Here is a 23,066-nt window from a genome sequence, read left to right on the forward strand (position 1 = left end):
GGTCTGAGCCCCAACAGAATGATGAGGAGAACAAAACAAAGCAGAGCAAGTCAAAAAAATTGGACTTAGTTTATGTGAACATTCTGTAGCTTTGGATTTATAAGTTTATTTTGTCAGATATGATAAAAAAAATCTGTTAAAATTAAAATAAAACTAGTTAAAAGTTAATTAGTAACACTGGGAATTGATGACTTAAAATCTATACATGGGTAATTTTTTTTAAAAAACCATAAGGCATGATTCCATTTTAAATTTTGGATTGCCATTTTGTTAGAGTCAAAAAAAAAAAAAAAAAAAAAAAAACCCAAAAAGGATGCCTCATGATTTTACTGCCATCTTGATTAAAGGTGACCACGTGGAGTGGGCCTAACAAATCTCCAGGATAGTTTGGATTGGGATAGATTTTTGCATGATGACTCATGTTCCATTCTAAAACAAGGTTTTATATATGTGTGTGTGTGTGTGCGTGCGTGTATGATTTAAAGTATTAAAGCTGCACCTCAATGTTTTATACTCAAAAATGTATCTTGCTCTGCCAGCTAGGCTTTGTTAATTTAAGAGTCACCCAGCTGATAATAGTTATAAAGACATAAAGGGGTCATAGGAAACAGCTGAGGTTTACAAATATATGTCAGGACTAGAGTCCCAAGGAATGTGCAGTTGCAAGAATGAACCTTAACAGTTTTAGAAATGCCGGTGCCAGGTGATAGTCACCAGAAGTACCAGCTACAATGAAAGGGAGCAGGCTGAGATCTAAAGGACAGGCTGTGGATATGCTGTCGAGGGTGGGACCAAAGAAGTACTTTATTTTCAATACTGCAGGAAGACATTTAAAGAAATTTTAATTTTTTAGAAAAAAGTTTTAAATAAACTTATAAGGCTGTGGGACATCTGTTCTTATAAAATGTTTTATATTGTTAATATTTGAACTTAAAATAAAAGGCTAAAAATTAGGGTCAGGGCCATAAGCACCAAAAGCTAACCAGAAACAGAAATGTTCATTTCTTGAGATGCAGAAGACAATGACCTAGGCAGTTTAATAGAGGGCTTGGAACAGTGTTCAAGCCCATGAATCTCAAGCTTTTGGGGGTTGTTGTACATTGGTAGCCTAGGACCACCTGCATGTCAGATGTTTGAATTGAGATTCACAACATAGGCAAAACTGCAGTTGTAAAATAACAATGGAAAAATTTTTTAACATGGAAAACTATGTTAAAAAGTCATAACATTAAAATATTAACTAATGGTTTAAAAATGTATTTCCTTGTTCAAGGTCTATTCAGGCTTAAAAAATGTATATTTATCTTTCTTGTCTTTGCTAACTTTTTGGGTTTAAGCTCTTTGGATAAACTGAGTCATAAATTTTTGTATTGATACTGAGAGGAACTTCAGTTGAAAAACTGTTTTTTTTTTTTATGCTCATACTTAACAGACATAGAACCACAAATTCCCTTTCCCAAGGTCAGGCATTCCTTGGGATATAGCTCCCATTCCCTCAGGTTGCTTGGAGAAAATTCTTACTCCCTAAAATGGACTTCACCCTCCTTAAAGGGAACTTGTGACTCTTCTCTAGCTTGTTGCTGGCTGTAGTACCTTAGAACTTGTCAAGGGCCCCTAGGCTCCCTCCTGTTCTCATTTCTCCCTGGGGCCTTCCTCTGCCTTCTCAGGAGACAGCATTACCTGCTGGGTACAAACTTCTTCTGTTTTTATCCTCGGAATGGCTCTTGATTGGCTTCAACTCAAAATCATTATTTTTTTTTAAAGCTAAACCTGACAGAGTGTAAAGTTTTAGTTTTATGAAAGCTGCTGATTATTATAGACTCTTAGGAAATACAAGTTAGTCAGTCATCCTTAAAGTACTAATATAATTAATTACTGACATAAGTCTTATTTAGTTTCCTGTATATGTTTTCTTTTTGTGTTTGTTTGGTTTTTTTTTTTTTTTGGTCCTATATATGTTTTCAAAGTCAAACTTAAAACAAGTAATGAGAACCAAAGTTTGTATAATTAGATATACCTAGGCAACCCTATAGTTCAGAGATCTGCAGAATATGGCATTTAAAATAATGATCAAAAAGCTTATTATATTAGACAGAGACTCCGAGATCCTAGCAGTAACCCAAGGTCTCCAAAGAAGATTATGGGACACCATGATGTCTCCACCTGGACTATGATGATGCTGACCACTGGGCGAGATGCCCCAGTGCAACCCCTGCTGCCAGGACCCGGTCCAGACTATGGACAAACAGCAGGGCTTTGGAGAATTGATTGCACCACTTTTGCCTAGACAAAATAGGTCAGTCTTTTCCATGTCCCTCTTCCACAGGAAAAAATATTTACCTTATGGGCCTGGCTAAGACTGTAAGTCTGCTGTTCTGGATACTTCTGCCTCCAATGCTATGGAGACCTGGGTATGACTAACTATATATGGACTCTGGTTCCTCTCATTTTTAATAGATTCAGAAACTACTTGGTCTGTATTCAGATATACTTTATTTTTTTTCTGGGATCTCTGATAGTATTAATGGCTAGGGCTATAATAGTTTAGCAGCAAAAGGTATCCTTCCACAGAGCTATATATAGTCTTTTTCTAAACCTACTAGTCTCTTTAAAATGTTTTAAGGCCTGAGAATATAAAAGTTCATAAGATTTGGGGGTCTAAAGAATGACTTAAGATGTAAATACAGGTTTACAGGTTAAGATATGAAAAATGTTTCTGATTTCTTTCACTGGTATACTTCTAATAGAGCAGTGACTACTTACTGTTTAGCTCACAAGCTCAATATTTTAGATTTCTTCTAGTTGCCATTTGTTTATGAACATAAAGGTGTTTCTCATCAGGCCGAAGGCATCTCTGTCCAATCCATACATGGTTCTCTGGACAGCAGAAAAATATACATGCTTCTAACCAAAATCTGTAGTTTATGGTAGGACTCAAAGGTTTGAGTCTATTCCTTCTATTTACAGACACTCGTTATCTGCTCTTTTTCTACAATATGGATTTCAATAATGTATTACTGTCCTTTCAGTACATAAATTGTAACCTCTGTTCCTAGTTTAAACTTATCTCAATAGGCTTCCACTTGCCTGGCAGACACATATAAGCATCAGTTTTGACTACAGCCTGCTCTGAATGGCAGTGAGTCCTGGACTTCCTGAAAGCTGATGTGGACCAGTCCAGCTGATGTGAATGTTCCCTGTCCCTTCAACGGAGTCTGTGTACCAGATGCTTCTGATGAGTGCCTCATTGCCTGAGTTCCCTCCATACCTTTGGCTAGCCTTTCAGCCTACTTGGGCCCTGATGACAACGCCCTAATGTCAGCTTGAAGTAGTTGCAGAAAAAAAACACATTGTCCCATGCTCCCTGCCCGGAATAGGTTGGAAGGTTGAGAAAAGGGGAACTCCCTGACATGGGGAACAAAATGACTACCTACAGTGCCCATTGATATACCAGAAAATAGGCCCAGAGGTGTCAATGAATGGATTCATTAACTTAAATGGTCCTACAATAAAAAGACACTTTGGTTCTTTATGCAGAACCACAGAACCAAAGAGGACCTCCAGGATTATAATTACAGTTTGGCTGAACTCAAAAGATTAGAGCTACAGGGCCTGGTAGGCTGGCCACTGCCCTGGAAAATCTGTTAGCTAATGGTTCTTAGGTCCCAATAATACCTCCTTAAACCCATGGGCAAGCAGGACCCATGACTGGGTCCTGTCATGGGTGCTTGTGAAGGGGTAGAGTAGGACTCTGCAATGATCAGCTTAATAGGAGCAGTGGGACCCAGCCATGGTAAGCTGAATAGAGGCCTGAGTCTTAGTAGTTTACTCTGAGGCAATATCTGGTTGCAGGAAGGACCACAAACTGAGATTACCCAGGCACCACACAAGAACAGACCATCCAAAGGAAATTCTTAACCTTCCAACCATTGTAGACAGGATCACCTGCCAGCGCATATTCACCAGGGCACCCCTAGACAAATGTCAGCCAATCAGGGGTCCTGAACCTTAGAAATCCCTCATCCCCACCTTTACAACTATAAAAACCCAACTCTTATGGAGCTCAGGGCTCTCAGGTTATTATTCCAAAACTTTGGACACCCGGAGAGACCGAGATTGCAAACTTGTGTAAAATAAAGGCTCTTTGCTTTTACATCTGGGACTTGGTCTCTTTGTTGGTTTTTGGGGGACTTCGTGGATCTGGGTATAACACCAATAAGACAAAAAATTCTAAAACAAAACAAAATGAAACAAGAAGTCTGCCCCCTCCAAAAAAAAAAAAAGAATTCTTTTCATTTTTGAGGAAAATATATAAACTTTCAAATATTTATAAATGATGATTTTTAAGTTATTTGGGACTAAGCAAATAAGTAAGATTATCCTTTTGACCTATGCACACTCTGAAGCATGACTAAGACACTAAAGGCATGTGAGCTACAAACACTAGGGAATTAACATACATGCAAGCGTCTGTTTACATGTTGTCATAGCCCCTCTCAGCTACTTCTTCAGCACCGTGCTTGTCTGCCACTGTGCCCCCACCATGATGATAATGGACTAAACATCTGAAACTCTAAGCGACCCCCCATTAATTAAATGCTTTCTTTTATGAGTTGGCTTGGTCATGGTGCTCTCCATAGCGATAGAACAGCCACTAAGACAATGTCAAAGTTCCTTCCCCCCCCTCCAACCCTGGATGAGGCTCAAAGGAATGGCAAAGCCCTTGGGGTCTGAGTGCAAGTACTGACAGTGTGTGTAGAAAATGTCCACCGCAGCTTCTCCCCACAGGTTTTTATTGCTGGAAGACCCCTCCCCAACAGAAACTGCTCCTATCAAGATTAGCTACACCTGTCCCCTTGATCCAGCTACATACCACAAACCCTGCCTGCATGTTCAGCTCTATTCCATTACCCACTGTAATATAATAAACATATTACATATGACTGTATATAATAAACATATTGAGCTTTCCAGGTGCTGTGGTTTCTCCACCAGAAAGCCTACAATACCTAGCCCCAACTTTCTGTCCATGTGTCTGTCATTTCTTCATTCTTGTCCCAGGCAGGTTCACCCAATATTTTCAAGTTTATACCTGATAATTCCAGCATCTCCACCATGTATAAGTCTTGTCCTACCTTCTATTGTTATATCTGATAATTCCAGCATCTCCACCATGTATAAGTCTTGTCCTACCTTCTATTGTTATATCTGATAATTCCAGCATCTCCACTGTGTGTGAGTCTTGTCCTACTTTCTATTGTTTCTGTTCTGCTTGCTCATGAGGCCCTAAACAAGATTTTTGCTTGTTTTGGGCTGTGTGCTTCTCATTGCCTTGGGAAAGCTGTGTGAAGAGGTGCGTTGAGGTCCCTGGTGAAGAACCACCCTCTAGAGTAAACCTCCTTGCCATTGCCACATGGATAAGCTGTGCTTTCTCTTTGATTATCACCTTAACAAATTCATGGCATATGGTTGTTTTGACACACATGTTTGATGTTAGTTTGTGGGAAAATGTCTTTGAGGGTTACTACTTTGGAGTTAAAAGACACAACCACCCCATTTTGGAGTTTCCCCACCTCAGCTCACCTGAAAGGACTTCTCTTGCATTCTACTGAGGCGAGTCAGCGTCAGTTTTAGAAGACTTGATGTCACCCTGGTTCTTCTTTTTGCAGGGTTCTAGTAGATTCTTTACTCTTTCCCTACCTCCAACCAATAAAAGTTGTAAGTTGTTCCCCTCTCTGTCTGCTTCCTTACTTGGAGGCCTTTTTCATTTGTCGTGTGTGTGTGTGTGTGTGATATTATAACATCTTACATTGCTTTCTATGTGAGGGTTGGTCAGAATAACTTAACTTGCCATTACTAGAAATAGCAGTGAATTTTCTTGCATGACACATATTTTTCTGTCATATGCATATGGCAATGCTATTTTACCACTCCGTTATGATGAACATTAAATTTACTTTTAATTTTTGTATAGTATAAATATTGTAATGAGTGAATTTTACACCCACTCTATATGTCCTATATATATATATATTATACAATACATATGCATGTATATATATAATGCATATACACCCATTATTATTTTTTTGAGAGCTGGGGCCAAGTCACATTCTATGCTTTGCTATGTATTATTATTCTCCGCAGCTTTTCCTTATAATGATTTGGGTCTGGGGAGGGGCATTTCTCAAAGCTGCGATCTTCAATGCCATCCTGCTTCTCTAGGAATTGTGGCCATGAGACTGTGATTGAGATGGGGACTTACCTTGACTAGACGGGGCTATTTTTAATGTCTACCATACAGGACAGATACCGCCTCAAGATTCACTGTATCCTGACTTTAAAAGAAAAGGAGAAAGGATGAAGGAGGAAAGAGAGGAAGGAAGGAAGGAAGGAAGGAAGGAAGGAAGGAAGGAAGGAAGGAAGGAAGAAGAAAAGCAAGGAAATCCATGGAAGTTATAGCCCGAACTAGAATTCAGCAATGTCGATCTCTGAGGACACAGTGCAGAGACTCAACCAACTTGTGAATTAGTGGGCAAAGAAGTTATTTCTCCAGCCTTGAAGTAGTTCACATGCCTCTGAAACTTTTACTAGAGATCTTTGTCCTGGAGAGACTTCCATTTCTTTAAAGTAGATGTAATTATTGATGAAGGGCCAATCCAGACAGTACGAACAACCAACCCTTCAGTAGTAAGTAATGTCCTCTGCTGAGTCATATTTCGTCACAAGTCAGATGGTGAGATTCTAATCCCCAGGGGCTCAGAATGAGACAGTAATTGGAGAGAGCCATTACAGAGATAATTAAGGTGTTAGCTGTGAAGTAAAGGCTCATTGTTTGGAGTCTTTTTCCATTTTTACCTTGAACTTGAGAGTCTGCTGGCATGTGCTCTGTGTGAGTGCTACAGCTCCGAGGGGAAAGACCCTTCCCCAATGGAAGCGTTGCAGCTCTGGGGGAGGGGGGTAATGTTTCCTGGCAGTCTCGGGAGTCGAGGAATACCACAGAGGCCCACCACACAACAAACCTCACACAAGAGATTTATTGGGAAAGACTCAAGAGGATGGCTGCCTCTTCTTGGACAAGAAGCAGCAGGGAACTGAACAGGAGACAGACTTAGGTAAGGTTTCTCGGGGAGAAGTTTTCCAGGGTGGAGGTTTGTAGGGTGGAAACTGGTGGAATTTCAAGCTCAGGCGTTGGTGAGTTTTGATAGGTTTTCAAACCTGGAAGTGGGCTCTGACCTTTTACCCTACACGCTGGATATCCATTCACATAACCAGAGACTCAAGTGAAGACAACTTCTTTGTAAATTATATATTATATGCATGTAAATAATATGTTGTATGTATTCCCTTATGCATATTAGTACACCTTCTGTGTTCTGAAAACACCGAACAATTGTGAAGTCTTAAATATGGAAGACAAATATAAGTAACTTTAAAAGTTGGGATTCTTAGATTCAGGTACTTCATTAGAAATCAAGAAACTTCAGGTATAGAGATGTGTGCCTGTAACCTCAGCACTGGGAAGGCTGAGGCAAGAGAAGCATGAGCTTGAGAACAGCCTGATCTACAGAGTGAAACCCTGTCTCAAAATTAATAGGTAAACACCAACACCACTCAATGTAACTGGAGGAGTTTTGCAAACTTATTGTAGTTTTTCAGGTTACAATATGATCCTAAAATGAAAGTCTACAAAAAGCATTACAAATTGTCCCAGTGAGACTTTTTAGAAACAATTTCAAAATTATTGGAACATGGCAAGAACAGTTCAAAGAATTCCTATAGAACACTGATTGCTGGGTTGCTCCTCTTGGCTTGCTCAGCCTGATTTCTTATACACCCCAAGGGCACCTACCCATGGGTGGCACCGTTCAAAGAGGGCTGGGCCTTCCCCCATCAATCACCAATTAAGAAAATACCCCCACAGACTTGCCTGCAGACCAATCTGATGGAGGCATTTTCTCCGTTGAGGGGCCCTCTTCCCTGAGGACCCTTGCTTGTGTTAAGTTGACAAAAAAACTAATGGGTACAATCCGTGGCTCCATTTAGATTTTACCAATTACCCTGATAATGCCTTTCTTAGTAAAATGATTTAACACAGATCTACATGTTGCCTGTCACAATTCTTCATTCCAGAAAATTCCATGATTTCCCCCTGACTTTTATGACTATAACATTTTCTAAGATAACGGGCAAGTTACCTTCTAGAATGTTACTTGGCTTAGGGGATTCTGCTGTTCCTTTATAAGTCAGGTTATGCGTGCATCTTTGGCAGGACAATCTAAGACAATGGAAATGTTTCTGGCGGTCTATGAGCAACTCCTGATTTGAATTTGATGGCGTTCCAGTTAATGCTACACTTGATCCAGGTGGTTTCTGCTGGGTTGCTGCTGCGTGAGAAAGGAATTCCTTTCCTTTGTAATGAATAGGCCTTTTATGCAAACATATTTTGGATCTGGGTAACTATCCCACTTGTATTCTAAATTTTGTCTGCAAAAATTTGGCATTTATTGGTATGTCTTGCATGAGCTAATTATTAATATTATTGTTGCCAAATGGTGGTTGTTCTGTTTCTATTGTTCCAATAGCTGGCATACACTGGCATGGAGAACTTGCTCATTATTCCCTTCTTTTCCGAAATCTGCATTGTCTCCATATTTTATTCAATTACAGTCAATCCCTATCACATTTACTTTGATGATTACATAGTCCTTGTATCCCCAGTGGTTTGAACTGGGTTTTGAGTCTTTTTGGTTTTGTGAGACAGGGTTTCTCTGTGGCTTTGGAGCCTGTCCTAGAACTAGCTCTTGTAGACCACACTGGCCTCGAACTCACAGAGATCCACCCTCCTCTGCTGCTGAGTGCTGGGATTAAAGGCGTTTGCGCCACCACTGTCCAGTTGGTTTTGTGTCATTTTGACGTGCCCCATTGTGTTGTGAGAGCTTCTTTATGTCTCAGTATCTCAGTGCCAAATTGCCTCCACACTTAAAAACAACAAACCAGCCGTGCTTCCGGGGCTGCAGCCTGAACATCAGTCAGTGCTTTCTGAGGCCTTCTCTCATCTACTTGTAGAAAATGTTTTTCCACAAGTCTACGTGCTTGGCATGCTGACTGCTATTGGCCTAGTACCACTTCCAGGGACTCAGTGTGTAGACCTGTGGCAGAAGTATCAATATTCAATGTGAGTTCTTAACCATACCTCCAGTTCAGTGGAAACACAGTTGTTCCACTTTTTCATATTAGACAACAGGAAAGCTGGCTCCATAATTCTTCATGTATTTACATATGCTTAAATCCTACAGCATACGGCAAATCTGCTAATCCTGCTTATATATCCCTAGTGGGTTTTTAAGGAAATTACTAAGTAGGGAGGGAATGCGGAAAGGAATGACAATACAAAGGGAAAGGGGAAAATATTAATAAAGATACTAATTGTAGACAATTCTGTGATGAGAAAGTCTATGGAACAGAAATACAAATTTTAAAAACTGAGATTTACTGGATTGAGAAGGTGGTACCCGTGAGGCTAGATTGTGCTGGAATGATCAAGACTCTCATCTGTTATTGCTTAAAGAACCACATGTTGTGTGTGTCCCTGCATGTTAGTTTTTTTGTGTGGGATGAGCAGTCCTAGATGCTTTAGCCTCACTGTCCCTCTCTGTTAGGGACAAGCCATCAAAGACCACAGCTCTGGGAGAGAATGCAAGACAATTAAATCTTCAAGTGTTCCTCATGGGGTGGACATACATCACCCTTTAACTACTGTTAGGTTAACGGAGGTCAGATGACTATACCTAGTTTGGGTGACTGCCTGTGAGAAGACAGGAAGCACCACAGAAATAGGTTTCTTACAACTATTAGGAAAAATATTTAGACTATGCAGAAACATCCAAGGTGGGGTTTTTTTTGGGTAAAGAAATTTATTCCTCATCATAAATTCCTTTGAAATCAAAGGTAAGTAAACTGTTACATTATAGACAGTAAGAAACCCATTTTATGGAAATCCTACCAAAAGCAATCTATAGATTCAATGCAATCCTCATCAAAATCCCAATACAATTCTGCACAGACCTTGAAAGAATAATAATCAACTTCATATGGAAAAACAAAAAAAAAAACCAGAATAGCCAAAACAATCCTGTACAGTAAAGGAACTTCTGGAGGCATCACCATCCCTGATGGTGTAATAGACATCAAGCTCTATTACAGAGATACAATAATGGAAAGAGTTTGGTATTAGCATAAAAACAAAGAGGTTGACCAATGAAATCAAATCAAAGACCTGGATGTTAATCTACACACCTATGAACACCTGATTTTTTACAAAGAAGCTAAAATTATACAATGGAAAAAAGGAAGTATTTTCAACAAATGGTGTTGGCATAACTGAATGTCAGCCTGTAGAAGAATGAAAATAGATCCATATCTATCACCATTCACAAAACTCAAGTCCAAATGGATTAAAGACCTCAATATAAATCCGACCACACTGAACCTGATAGAAGAGAAAGTAAGAAGTAGTCTTTAACACATGGGTACAGGAGACAACTTCCTAAATATAACACCAGTGGCATCTACACTGAGAGCAACAAAAAATAAATGGGGCCTCCTGAGAAGCTTCAGTAAAGCAGAGGACATGGTCAACAAGACAAAATGACAGCCTACTGAATGAGAAAAGATCTTCACCAACCCCACATCAGACAAAGGATTGATCTCCAAAATATATAAAGAACTCAGGAAATTAGACATTAAAATTCTAAATAACCCAATTAAAAAATTTGGTACAGAACTAATCAGAATTCTCAACAGAAGAATCTCAAATGGCTTAACAATACTTCAGGAAATGCTCAACATCCTTACCCATCAGAGAAATGCAAATAAAAACAAGTCTGAGATACCGTCTTACACCTGTCAGAATGGCTAAGATCAAAAACACCAGTGGTAGCTTATGCTGGAGAGGATGTGATAAGGGGAACACTCATCCACTGCTGGTGGAAATGCAAACTTGTACAACCACTTTGGAAATCAGTATGGTGGTTTCTCAGAAAATTGGGAATCAACCTACCTCAGGATCCAGCAATACTACTCTTGGACATATACCCAAAAGATGCTCAATTATACCACAAAGCCATTCATTCAACTATGTTCATAGCAGCATTATTTTTAATAGCCAGAACCTGGAAACAACCTAGATGCCCCTCAACTGAAGAATGGATAAAGAGAGTGTGGCACATTTACACATTAAATGTATGGAATGGGGTGAGGGGAGAAGGGAGGGTGGAAGAGGAAGAGGAGGGAGAAGAGGTGGGTTGGGGAGAACATGAGGGAATGGGATAGTTGAGATGGAGGAAGGACAGAGATGAGAGCAAGGAAAGAGATATCTTGCTTGAGGGAGTCATTATAGGGTTAGCAGAAACCTGGCTCTAGAGAAATTCCCAGGAATCCAAAAGGATGACCCCAGATAAACCCTAAGCAATAGAGGAGAGGGGGCCTGATCTTGACTTGCCCTGTAATCAGACTAATGAAATCTTAAATATCACCATAGAACCTTGATCCAGAAACTGATGGAAACAGAGGCAGAAACCTACATCAGAGCACTGGACTGAGCTCCCGAAGTCCAGCTGAAGAGTAGGAGGAATGAGAATATGAACAAAGAGGTCAAGACCACAACGGGTACACCCACTGAAACAGTCTACCTGAGCTAATGGGAGCTCACTAACTCCAGCCAGGCTGGGAAGGAACAAGCATAGGATCAAACCAGTCCCTCTGAATGTGGTTGACAGTTGCATGGCTGGGACGGACTGAGGGGCCACCGGCAGTGGCACCAGGATTTATCCCTACTGCATGTACTGGCTTTTTTGGATCCTATTCTCGTTTGATGTATACCTTGCTCAGCTTAGATATAGAAGAGAGGGCCTTGGACTTTCTACAAGGCAATGTGCCTTACCCTCTCTGAGGATTGGATGGAGGGTGGGGTGGGAGGGTGTGTGAAGGGAATAGGAGGAGGGAGGGAGTGGGAACTCGGATTGGTGTTTTTTTAAAAATCTAATAAAAAAGAAACCCATTTTAAAAGTGTTTACTTTGAGTTTTCATAAGATTTCAACCTGAATTCAGAGACAATTCATGTAGTTTTGACTCTAAATTTGTCTCAGTATAGGCCCAATGATTCTCAAACCTGGTCACAGATGAGAATCACCCAGAGAACAAGTTAAACTAAGCTACACAGGTGGCCCTTACTCTCAGATACTCCGCAAGAACTCCTGTCTTCTAATTCCAGGTGATAGACTCTTACATCTCACTGTCCTCCCATTTTATCCTTTGTGAACTGTGCTGCATGTGCCTGGATGCTTTGATACCTCTAGCTGTAAGACTAATAAAGGTAAGGATGGACAGGCCTTCATTCATGTAAAACCCAGCCTCTGGCATCAATGTCTAATTTATAGTAAGTGCTCAATTAATGCATGTTGACTCCATTAGCATTTTAATGTATAGTATTAGGGTTAGAGTTGCTTGCGTATTGCTTCCTCTTTCAGCATAGGGTTTAGGAATATAGGTATGGGATTAGGAAAGGCAGACCCAGGGTTAGGAAACGTGTTTATTCTTAATCTTTGAGAACAACTGATAAAACAGTCTTGGCCTAAGGTCACAGCGGGCATTTGTAAGACTGAGTAAACAGCGTGTCAAACGTCTGATGCCTGGTGCGATTATGCATACTCTTCCAGCACTAGACACTCCCCAGAATTTCTTAAGAAAATCACAGTGGCAATAATCTCTTTGTTTAAGCACAGTGAATTTGTATGCCTGTTAGTAAGACAAAAAGGAAAAAAGAAGGAAAGAAAGAAAGAAAGAAAGAAAGAAAGAAAGAAAGAAAGAAAGAAAGAAAGAAAGAAGAAGAAACGATATGATGATATGCACCATTACTTTCAGGGAAAAGCCCAAGCTTTTCCTATCATTTAGGAATTTAGGATCTGTATGATTTGCTGTTTTCTCTCTGGGTTCATCAGAGGTAAAAAGAGGGAAGATTTTAATTTAGAAGTCTACAAATCATATTGTGATTCCACGACCTAACATTCCACCCACGGCCCTCAGGCTTCTTTCTTAATTTCTGTGAACATCAATTTTGACACAGTAGCACGGAAAGTAGGAGGCGTCTCTCTTAAGCAGGACACCACAAGTGACGGTGCTGGGGAAACTGCAAAGCCCTGTGCAAGAGCCTGGTCGTGAGTTGCCCACAGAGTTACCGATAAGTGCTTAACAGGTAACAGTGCTGAGGTGACAGGCCTCCATTGGCTGCTCTCCTGGCCCGACGAGAGAGGATTTTCTCAACTCTATGTGGTTTTTCTGCTCAGGGGTTATTGCTCTGCTTCTGCCCACTTTTACTTTTCTCTCTTTTGAGACAGATCCCTGCTATGGTGCCCAGATTCCAGCAATTCTCTCTCATTTCAGCCACCCAAGTACCTGGCACCAAAGACACATGCTACTGTGTCCCAGCCTTCCCCTCCTCTCCTGCTTTACTTCTGAGTCATTCCGGTCCCTGGAACCCCAGCAGTGATGCAGCGGGAGGGGAGGAATGGCAGCCGGAAGGGCTGTGTGTGCTGCAGCACCGCAAGTGTAGACAGCTAAAGACCCAAGCATTTGCTCACTAATTTCAAGTGTGCCATTTAGTTTAAAACATTGATTGCAATACTTCAAAGCATATTTTGTAAAATTAATAAAGACTGAGCAATTTGAAACCTTTCCAGTTGAGTTTGCCAAAGCTTCTCTACTGAGGAAGACAGAAAGTGGAACCCTGAGAGAATGGTTTGATCCACGGGCCAGAGATGGAAGGATTACCGAGGGCTGGTGTGTGTTCCTAGAATGCCTTTCTATTTCAGGAGAAAATGCACGCCACTTCTATCTCACAGCAGCAGGCAGACTTAAACCACAGAAGTGCTGATTGGTTAAAGAAATCACTCTGCTCACATTTATAGTACTGCATAGAGAAGAAAATAGTCCAGAGAATAAAAATGATTGCCACTGAACTTTGTGTGTGTGGCGAGCGTTGATGTGTGGGGGTGCATATGTTATATGTACTTATAGGTATGGAGGCCAAAGGTCAATTTTAGATGTTTCTCAGTATGGAACCAGCTAACTTTAGTGTGTGTGTGTGTGTGTGTGGTGAAAGTTCATTCATGTGTGTGTTGCAATTATATTTGAGTGTATGTGTACATGTCTGTCTGTCTGTCTATCTATCTATCTATCTATCTATCTATCTATCTATCACCTACTGTGTGTGTGTGTGTGTGTGTGTGTGTGTGTGTGTGTGTGTGAATGACAGTGAGAGAGGGAGGGAGGGAGATATGGGAAAAGAAGAGAGAGAACAGGCACACCAGTGCCACAGCACACTTATGGAGATAGCATTTTGGAAGTCACGCCTCACCTTTGACCTTGTTTGGAGGCAGCGGCTGTCTTGTTTCTGTTGCTATGGTAGCCACTCCTCCTGTTTCTGCTTTCCATCTCTTGTTGGAGTGCTGGAATCAGAGATGTGTGCCAAGATCAAACTCAGGTCATCAGGCATACCTGATGTGCTTTTCCATGCCCAGCCACCTCCCCAGCCCCACCTTGTTTTCTGAGACTGTCTTGTACTGGGGCCTGGGACTCACTGGTTTTGCATGGTTGGTTGGCCAATAAGTCACAGGGAAGCTCCTAGCTCTGGCTCCCCAATGTTGGGATTACAAACATGCCATCACACCTCGATTTTTATGTGGGTTGTGGGGAACGAATTTGAGCCCTTACGTGTTCTGCAGCAAGCACTTGGAAGACTGATTTTCCAACTCAGCTGTCACTGAATTTCAGAAATGGATGCCAACTTGTGACTGAAAATATTAGGGTTGTGTGAGGAGCTGTGGGAGGTGTTGCCTGGTTGGTTGTTTGTAGGCTCATTGAGATGAGGCACTGACACCAGCATTGCCAGCACTCACGTCATGGAAGGCGGATTGTGCACGACGCTCTGTGATGAGAAGCTTCGTGGTGGAATGAGTGCAGTAACTTTTTCTTGTGAATTCACTAAGCCATCTGTCTGCTATGGCTCAGAGCACTCTAACAGTAGCAAGCCTGGAAAACACGGTTTTTATTTCCTTTTTTTTAATTTCAACAATATTTGTATTACTATATTTCTTTTTTTAATTTATTTATTTCTTTATTAATTAATTAAAGATTTCTGTCTCTTCCCCACCGCCGCCTCCCCTTTCCCTCCCCCTCCCCCAATCAAGTCCCCCTCCCTCGTCAGCCCAAAGAGCAATCAGGGTTCCCTGCCCTGTGGGAAGTCCAAGGACCACCCACCTCCATCCAGGTCTAGTAAGGTGAGCATCCAAACTGCCTAGGCTCCCACAAAACCAATAGGTGCAGTAGGATCAAAAACCCATTGCCATTGTTCTTGAGGTCTCAGTAGTCCTCATTGTCCGCTACATTCAGTGAGACCGGTTTTAACCCAGGCTTTTTCAGACCCAGGCCAGCTGGCCTTGGTGTTTTTAGATTATCATATAAATGCATCATTTCTTCCTTCTCATCCCTCCCTTCAGATCCTCCCATATGCCCCTCCTTACTTTCTTTCAAATTTAGGATCTCCTCCATTATTGTTGCTGAACACGCACACACACACACACACACACACACACACACACACACACACGCACACATTCACAAATATAAAAGTACACCAACTGAGTATGTGTAAAGTCATTTGTATGTGTGTTTTCAGGGCTTTACATTTAATATTGATGATCAATCTGTGATTCCCACATTTTTGTTTTTATTTTTATAAAAATCATATCATTTTATAAATAAAAATTACATTATTTATAAACCTTATTATTTTATTTTTAGAAAGAAGTATTATATTTATTAACATCCAAAGACCTGCTATGATCTGAGGTGGCTGTTGGGAAATTCTGAATTGTGCCAGTTGAATATATCGACTGGCCATTCCGCCAATAGAACAGTCCTTCTGGAACAGAATTTCAGTAAGTATTATGTTAATTTTTACATGAAGCATAATGTGATTTAGCACTACTCATAATGGGTTTCTTATAAGTGTTTTAATTAAGATTTAATTTTTATATCATAGGCTCAGTGTACAATTTGGTGGTTTGAGCATCCTTGGGACTGAATGACCTGTAGTTTCTTTCTTTCTTTTTTTTTTTTAAACTCTTTGGGGACCTGTCATGCAATTCCCAAATAAATACATAAGGACTTATCAATTCTGATAGGTCTGCCTTTAATGTTACTTGGCCTTTTTCTTTTGTACTTCTTAATATTCTTTCTTTATTCTGTAAGTTTAGTATTTTGATTATTATGTGGTGAAGGAAACTTTTTTTTGATCCAGTCTATTTGGTGTTCTATAAGCTTTTTGTATCTTCATAGGCATCATTTTGCTAAACTGATGTAGTGTCTAACTACCTAGTATCTACGAGCTATCTAAATACTTATCCTCATACTCATAAATAGTCCAGCTCTCACTACTTCAGAGGCGCTTCTGTTGGGAGCGGATGGAAGTTAACACAGAGAACCACAAACAGTCAAAGAGCCGAGAAAAAGTGACACTGGAGTGCTCGTCCCAAAATGAGGCGTTGGCATCACACCCCTTCCCCACAGAGATCGGGGAGCATTGAGGGAGAGGAGGCATAAAGACCTCAACAGCCAGGGGTCAAGGAGGATGGCCACAAAACAGTGGCTTCTGGACGCGACATGTGAGCTCTCCGCTGCCATGGGTGTGACAGTAGACCTGCCGAAGAGCCATCTAGTACTTTCCAGTATGGTGTGTGTGGGGGGGATACTCACCAGGCCTTGCTCCTAGCTGAAAAGTTGTAGGCAGTTAACAGCTACCAGCAGAAAGAAAGTCAGTTTTCTGCAGAGGTGGAGCCATTGGTAGATGGCCCCATGCTATATGAAAATTGCTACACACACACACACACACACACACACACACACACATAAAGTTGAGAGAAGGATATGAGGGGGAGACCCTGGAGGAGTTGGGAGGGATAAATGGTGGAGCACATGCAATGAAAACAAAAAACATTTGTGTATAAGGAAAAAAAGAAGAAAAAAGTACAAAACCAAATGTATATTTCACTGGGAGTGGTGCATGCCTTTAATCCCAGCACTTGAGAGGCAGAAGCAGGTGGATCTCTGTGAGTTTTAGGCCAGCCTGGTCTACAGAGCTAGCTCCAGGACAGCTAAGGCTGTATAGAGAAACCTTGTCCTTTTTTTTTTTAAGTCATATTTCAACAAATCTCAGACACCATCAAGTGAGGCAGATAATGCTTGCCTCACAGAAGTGAATAGACATATTCCTCTCACTTGGGCAACCCAAGTTAGTGGAACCTACCATCTCTGCCAATATGCTAATCCTTCCCAGTTTTATTTTTCTGAGGCAAGGTGTAGCTATGTAGCCCAAGCTGTCCTTGTGATTGCCCAGCTTCAAGCTTCCAAGTGCTGAGATTACAGGGGAGCACAGCCATACTTGGCTTCTTCCTGTTTTTTTTTTTTTTTCTTCAGGAAAACAAGCAGTTATCCAGGTTGCACATGGGCAAGATACAGGCTTACGTGTAACTGGAATGTGAGCTTGTGGGTTTTGCCTTTATAAGTTCCTAACTAACATAGCTCCAGGGATGGAAGATTGTGAGTTTGAGACCAGCCTGGGCTACATAAATGAGATCCTATAGAAAGGAAGAAAGTAAGGAAGGTAGAAGGAACAAAAGAAATAATAAAGGAGGAAAAAAGGGAGGAAGGATGGGAAGAAGGAAGGGAGGGAGGGAGGGAGGGAGGGGGGAAGAAGAAGGCAGAGGGGACTCTCACTCCTAAGGCTTTAGGTGACACGGAACTGCACGCATTGCCAGCTCTTTCCTGTCACCTGCATTTCCAGGTGTGTATTTGGATTGCTACTTTGGTGGTTAATTCGTCCCTTCAAATGTGGCCTGTTCCAGAACACTCCTCCCAATACGTTCTCTTTTTTCTTTTGTGGTATTGGGGGTTGAACCTAGGACCTCACACATACTAAGCCAGTGCTTTGCCCTCTAGTTATATCCTGAAAAACCTCTATTTCTTTGCCAAATATCCCAGTTCAACAAAGAGGAACGCTCTTTTTCCAGGAGCTGAGGCCAAAGCACACACTTCCTCCCTTTGTTTCTCTCTGCCCCTTGTACCCCAGTGACCACCCATCAACTGTCCTGCAGCTTCCCCATCAGGGAAATTCAGGAAATAGGTACTTCTCACCTGCTCAGTCACCTCCACCTTGGGTCTAGCAGCTACTGTAAGTCACAGGGATTCGTGCAGTGTAGTGCAGTCTCTCTGTGGTGACCTCATCCCCTTACAATTCATTCTCTACATAGCAGTTATGGTGAGCCTTTTAAGGCTCACATTGTACTCCATCCCCATAGGCACTACCAGTGGCTACCTTCACACTCAGAGAAAAAGCCAATGTCCATTTCTATCTCCCTGGGTTGCAGCCTCACCTAGCAAATGATACCCAGGTTTGTCTGTTACCACCAGGGCTGACTTCTCCCTATTTAGTGAGTCTCTCTCCTGTATAGACTCATCTTGAAGACAAATGCCACGAAAAAGATAAGAGAAAGCATGTGAGTAAATAATAGCATTTATTTCTAAACAAACAAAATAAACCCTAAACAAAAAGCGCAATGGCTGATGGGAGAGGAAGAGCCAAGAGCCGGTTTTCTTCAGGGATGTGGTTCATGGTAGGTTGCCTATGATTCACAGAGGTACCTATACCCATGTGCATAGGGCTATGCTAACTGGACTTAATAGGTTTTAAAAATATGAGGCAACAAGAGGTTGGGAGAGGATGTGGGGGTCGAGTCACTTTTGGGGAGAGTGGGAGTAAATATAATCTAAATGCATAGCATTATTGTATGAAATTACCAAAAGGGATAAAATTAAAATAGAAACAGTCCAACCAAACTAAACAACAAATGACCAAAATATAAAGCAATGGAAATGAAGTCAAGTTGCTGCTGATCCTGTACTGTCTCCATGTCAGCAAATGATGATGTCAATGACGAAGTTTAGGGAGGGCAGGCTGGGCCTTCTTCCACAGCCCTGTTTACATCTAGTGTCACCCGTGACCCTGCAGGACGTCCTGAGATGGCAGAATCCTTCTGCATGTCTGGTGGGGGAGGAGCCATCTACATCTTTGAGCATCCTTGACGCTGATCTTCCCTGCGCTGTAAATGCAATCAGTACAAGGCAAGCTCAGCAAAAGCAGTTCAGGAAATCCCCTTGGGGCATCCTCTGCCTCTAGGGTTTACAGGCTCCGAGGGTCTCTGGATTTCAGTTCTTCTGTCACTTGCTGAGCTGTCGGAGTTCGGATTTAACTCTCTGATCATTGACCTTTCAGCAAGCTGTGTCTTCTGATTTGCTGGCCACCCTGTCAGAATTATTTGTGCCCTCCTAGGGTGTATGTCTAGGGGTAGGGAGTACTGCTGAGTGAGCGTGTATTTGCTCTAATAACTGATAACAGGCAATCCTCCTGTAGAAAACACAGATGGGGTGGTAACACTCCTTGGTGTTTTAAATAGAGATAAGGAAACGAGCAATTTCTACACTCATGTTTCTCTTAGTTTCTTCGTGTGCGTGTGTGTGCATGTGTGTATGAAGGCAGATGCACCTGTGTGCTCATGCTGTGTGTGTGTGTGTGTGTGTGTGTGCGTGTGTTTAGGCAGATGACCTGTGTTCTCATGCTCACAGAGACCAGAGGAAGGCATCAGATACCTGTGCTGTCACTTTCTATCTTGTTTCCTTGAGATAGGATCACTCACTGATACTGGAGCTAGGTTGGCAAGCCTCAGCAGTCTGTTCCCCATCCCCCCACCCCCTGACCCACAGCACTGGGGTAAGAGGTACACCTGGACACACCCAGATATTTAAGTGGTTTGCTGGGGACTTGAACTCAGGTCTCCATTCTTGCACAACAAGCATTCTTCCCATTGAACATCTCTCCAGCCCCGTAGGCCTGTTAAACATGGGTAAAGAGAACTTATTATGCACACACAGATACGGAGATACAGAGGAACTAAGAGAGCCCTAACTCTCAAGGGGCAGCAGAGGCATCTATACCTCAAGGCATACTAACGACGCATGAGGCATGTGAAATACTTGTATTTATGATGTCTGCAATGGTCCACCTGTTGGTAACATTCATTCAGCCCCCAATTAAGACAGTATAAAACCCAGAGCTGCTCACCAATTAACTGGGGAGTCCCAGCCCTAGCCAGGTGGTTTCCCTTAAGCACAGAAGACTGTATCGACCCTGGGCATCTTCTGACTCAGACCTCTTTACTCATCTTTATCTGTGTAGCCATAACATTGGCAGGGAAAGCCCATGGGACGCTTTTAAACACTGCTCAAGCAGTCGAGGTTTCAGGTGGCCTGGCCCTTCTGTCCTGCCAGACCCTTTGCTGAGGACCTTGCCTCTCTCCTCATTTCTCTATGTGCGCTTTCTAGTGATTTAATCACCACACCCAGCACAGGTTGGTGTGACAACCTGGGACCTCACTGTATTCATTATGTACACGAGGAGAAGGGACTGACTAGTTGCAGTCGGATGTCGCAGGGGTGAGCAATCTCAGGTGCAGTCATCCAGGACCAGGAAGCCACAGTAGCTAGTTTTTGCACATACTGGTTAATCGCTCAAGAATCCTTGTTCTTGGACAGAGGAAGGCTTGGCCAGTTTTCATGGTCTGAGGTACTGGTCCGTGTCGATAATACACATCCACTCAGGACTTCATCCACTCCTTGCAGTCCTTCTCAAGACTTCCTTGGCATCCCATGTTTAATGAACAGAGTGATCTAAGTATCTTAATTTGATCTCTGCGGCCATCTGATCCAGCACCCCCAGCATAACTTGTCTGGCAATGTGTCAATCATATAGAGGCTACAGATGCATCAAGCCCGTGCCTGTCATGATATTGGATGTAGCCAAAGAGTTTCAAATGCTCTCCTAAGTGGCAGGCCTGAGGCCTGAGGCTCTCTCTGCCACACTGCCTGTGCCATCACCACTGTCCACCATTGCGTTCTGTCGTACTGGTGTGGGTCATGGCTTTCAGGTGTGTCTCTTTGGTCAGCTCCAGCTACGGAGCCAGGGGGTTCTCATTTGCTCTCGGCTCCCGAAACTTATTAGAGGGTCCTTCCTCACCAGACTTTGCCAGGGACAGATGTGACTCCTCTGGGACATTCACCAGTGACCAACACATAGTCTCCTTCTCCCTTTCTCCATGTCACTTGAGAAACACTTCATTTTCCAGGTCAGTACGTCACAGTGCAAGAAAGCGATGTAGTCCTTAGGAACCTTGGTTTGGATAATCTAGGCTTTGAAACTCAAAATCTCTACCTCAAACTCTCGTCTCTTATTTCAAAGGTCTTGCTATAATCGGGATCTATATTGTCTCCCAAAGGGCCACGTGTTAAAGGTTTGGTCCCCGGACTTGTAGCAAAGTGATGAGAACCTTAAGAAATGATGCCTACTGGGATATTTTCCGTCACTCGAGGTACGCCTTTACAGGAGACTATGAGACCCCAGTCTCTTCTTCCTCCTGTCTCTTTGGCTCCAGGTCAGAAAGTGAAGAGTTTAGTTTCACCATGTTCCTTGCCTCGGTGTGTTCCCTGACCGCAGGCCCCAAAGCAGCAGCCCGTCTAATCACAGAGATCTGATCAAGGCAGACCTCCAAAATCAAGAACCAGAACGAACATTCTCTATGCGACTCATTGCCTCAGGTACCCTACCATGAGGATATATGCCCCTTCTCCCACCTCTTCTTTTTTTCTCCTTCTCCTCCTCTTCCTTTTTCTCATCTCTGCTGCAGTAATTGGGGGGAGGGAGCCCCGTCAGCATTGGGAGTGACTTGGCAAACTCGAGAAAAATAACATAAGCTAGCATTTCAAAGCCCTGTTCATCCCTGCCTGTGAAGGACCGCATAGCCACAATGAAGCCATAGTGAGAAAGTTTAAGAGGTGCCTGAGTACTGGTCTGGATGACTTCAGAGCCTCCAGCTTGCCTTTATTTGACAGCAAGAGGCATGCTGGCAGGGTCGGTCCTGCAGAGTTCAGTGGATGCCATGAAGTCTCTCTGGTTCTGAAAACCACTGTCTTAACCTCTAACTTTACTTTTAAATAAAATAACTTCAACTTTCAGCAGAACGGAGACAACATTTATTGACTAAATCCTATGTGCTGCTTGCCCCAGCATCCCCATTTTAAAATATAAATTTCCTCTGGCAAGGAACAGCCCTTACGCTACCATTTCCTAACCTCTAGAACTAGCTTATTAGGACAAGTTCCATCTGCCACAGCCAACTGGGGTCAAGGCCACCTGGGGTCAAGGCCACTTGAGATTGGAATCAGGACAGCCATTCCCAAGGAGGTCCTGAGAAGCAAGAAGACACCCAAAGGAGAAAGGGGTGGAGGACAGCCCAAGTCAAAGTTTATCTGCCTCACAGGAGCCCTGAAATAAGTGGAGTGTGAGCTGAAACCCCATAGATTCATTCACAGGAGCAGTCAGGGGAAGATCTCTTCTTTGTACCGAGGTGGATGCCATGGCTCAGGTGCAAATAGGAACACAATGAAACTCATTACTCTGACAAAAAATAAAATTTCCACATTTGCCTTTTTTGTCATTCTGAATTAAGGGATTTTGATCTTATTTTATTCCTAGTTACGTAAAATGTTGATAATCGGATGAGAGAGGAGGTCATATGGGCAGGCTGGCTTAAGATTTCCATCTTACTTTATATAAACTGACTGCAAGTGAATCACCACCAGAAATAAATGACTATGGTTTGTTCACGCCGTGGAATGCTATTTAGCCATAGAAAGGAAGGAAGAGACTACTAACACAGATGGGTCTCAAAATGTATTGCACGAAACAAGACAGATACAAAATAATATAATTATATAATTCCACTATTATGATTCAAACAGATAAAACTAATCGAAGCCGAAACCAAGCTGAACAGTGGCTACATTGGTCAGGGTGAGCTGGAAGAAATGAAACGTGACGGAAGCCTTTTTGACAATGT

At 42.2% G+C, this 23,066-nt stretch overlaps 1 long non-coding RNA gene across 1 annotated transcript in view; it reads left to right on the top strand.

The window, feature by feature from the left end:
* The window catches only part of LOC126509498 (uncharacterized), a 35,486-nt gene extending 13,750 nt beyond the window's left edge, over positions 1 to 21,736 (top strand). The window contains exons 2-3 of the long non-coding RNA XR_007594171.1: positions 15,862 to 15,998; positions 21,603 to 21,736. This is a non-coding gene — a long non-coding RNA (uncharacterized lncRNA). The remainder of the gene's footprint in view (positions 1 to 15,861; positions 15,999 to 21,602) is intronic.
* Positions 21,737 to 23,066: the final 1,330 nt, after the last annotated feature.

The sequence above is a fragment of the Alexandromys fortis genome, unplaced genomic scaffold (genome assembly GCF_014885135.2).
Source record: "Alexandromys fortis isolate MF-2015 unplaced genomic scaffold, M_Fortis_MF-2015_v1.1 scaffold_93, whole genome shotgun sequence".
NCBI classification, from domain to species: Eukaryota; Metazoa; Chordata; class Mammalia; order Rodentia; family Cricetidae; genus Alexandromys; species Alexandromys fortis.